The 2,229-nt window shown below is 39.9% G+C and overlaps 1 protein-coding gene across 1 annotated transcript in view; it reads right to left on the reverse strand.

The window, feature by feature from the left end:
- Rad54b (RAD54 homolog B (S. cerevisiae)) overlaps positions 1-2,229 on the reverse strand; it is an 87,705-nt gene that overhangs the window by 17,247 nt on the left and 68,229 nt on the right. The window lies entirely within an intron of this gene.

Genomic DNA, 2,229 nt, shown 5'->3' on the forward strand with positions numbered 1-2,229 from the left:
AGTCAGGCTTGGAGTCTCATCACTGTCTAACTCTCAGCAAGTTCCTAACAGCAGTGTATTATCTATAAAATAAGGATAATAAAAGTAGCTCAAGCCAGGTGTGGTGGTGCATGCCTGTAATACCAGCAGGCAGGAGGCTGAGGCAGGAGGATTGCCACAAGTTTGAGGCCAGCCTGACCTATATAGTTAGTTCAGGGGCAGCCTGAACTATACAACAAGACCTTGTCTTTAAAAAAAAAAAAAAAAAAAAATGTAGCTCCGTGGATTGTAAGGATCAAAGTCATCAAAGCATATAATGTACTAAGAACAATGCCTAAGATCTTGGACTTTCAGATTTTGTTACAGCAGCCCTAGCAGACTAATACACCTCGGCTCACCAGTCTGAATGCTAGCCATTTTCCAATCAATACTAACTGGGCTAGATAACACCAGAAATAAAATCAAAACTATTTTGATTCTTAGATAGTTACTGAGCACCTACCATGTCTATAGCAAAGTATAAACACATATACAGGGGGCTGGGGATTTAGCTCAGGGGCACAGAGCCTGTCTGGCAAGCACAAGGTCATGAGTTGGATTCCCCGTACCAGAAAAAAAACAAAAAAATAAAATAAAATAAAGCAAACACATATAATCACCATGGGGGCAAAATATCCTGGCATTATAAAAGCAAAGAATTCATTCAGGCAATTCTAGAGGACAAAAAAAACAATCACATGTATTTTTAAATTTAAGAACTTAGTGCCAATTTCTACCTAAATTCAGAGCTCTCAGAGTAGAAGTGAAAGGAGAAGAAAGCAGAACTCTAGCAAAGTAAGGATACAGGGGACAATCCTAATCTTAAAATGAAGTTATCTCAACTAGTCATCCTCAGGACATTCCCTCTGAATGAAGTACCAGAATCCACTGTAAAAATTAAATTTAATTTGGAATGGTAAATTAGTATTTACTTACAATTGAGAGTATCAAATTTGTTCCTTTTTGCTAAAGAAAGCTATGTGATTTTCAAATGGGGCAAGGACATAATTATTTTTATTCCTTACCTTCAGTACTTTTCAGTAACATTTATCTCTCATTCATCTTCCTTATTCATTTTTCTTCTCTCTTCTATTGCTACCTTCTTTACTTTACAGCAACAACTAGCTTTTAAATAAACAATACCCCACATCGAGCAGTAAGGAGAAAGCATCTGTTTTTCCCTTCTAACACAATGCAGCTAAATTCAGCCACATCATTTTTTTCTATTTCCTTTCCAGCCCCAAGGATCTCAAGATCAAAGGCTAATCAAAAAGTGTGAACCACAGCTTTGGAAATCAAGAATACAGAATCCACTTAGTTCCTCAATGTGACAAAGACATGTAAAATCAACCAAGATTAATTTTTTCATGTCTTCAACTTCTTTTCCCTTTAAAAATAGCATTTTATAAACATCCAACATCAGCTTTTCTACTCTCTAGTTTCCACATAGCTATTATGGGGTGCACACACAGCATCCAGACTGATATTTTTATTAAGGGTTTATCACATGTCAAGTAGTCCCATGAATTTTGTGTGGATTAACTTTGAAACTCACCACAATTCCATGAGGGAGATGTTATTATAATCCTTATTTTGCAGACAAGAAAACTGAGGTACAGGGAAGTTAAGTATCTTGCCAAAAGTTGCACAGCTGTAAATGTTGGATTCAGAAACCAAGCAAAGTCTAGCCCTACCTCCTGCATTCTATACTATGATATCATTATGTTTTTTCCTCAAAAATACCTTCAGAGGTAGAGATTTTAGGATTCGAAAGCCTACCAAAGCCTTCCAGGAAGATGGGGAAAGTGGTGAACAGCAGACAAAAAGCCTCTCTGAGATTTGGTGTCCAGACACTGGAATATAGCAGTGTAAGGAAGACATGAAGGCATTCCTGCGGGTGTCCCCTGGACCCAGGAAGGATCTAAAGCGAGAGCAAAAGCCCACAGAGAAAACAAGGAGAGAAACTTCAACGAAGAAGGAGGTGGCAGGCAGCACCTTCTCCCTGAGCCTGGACTTACTCACTCCGTGGGAGGGGTAGTTCAAACCCGCAGACAAACAGTGATTGCTAGCCACTCCAGAGGCCTCCATGGACAGATGCAGCAGTGGAATGCAGCAGTGGATGCTAAGGACTGCAGTGGCTGGTGAGTGCTGTGGGACTGGATGTCCCGCAGGAGAGGGCAATTGGCCAGAAGCCAGTTGGAGAGGGGCCAA

The sequence above is a fragment of the Chinchilla lanigera genome, unplaced genomic scaffold (assembly GCF_000276665.1).
Source record: "Chinchilla lanigera isolate Chin_1 unplaced genomic scaffold, ChiLan1.0 scaffold00016, whole genome shotgun sequence".
NCBI classification, from domain to species: domain Eukaryota; kingdom Metazoa; phylum Chordata; class Mammalia; order Rodentia; family Chinchillidae; genus Chinchilla; species Chinchilla lanigera.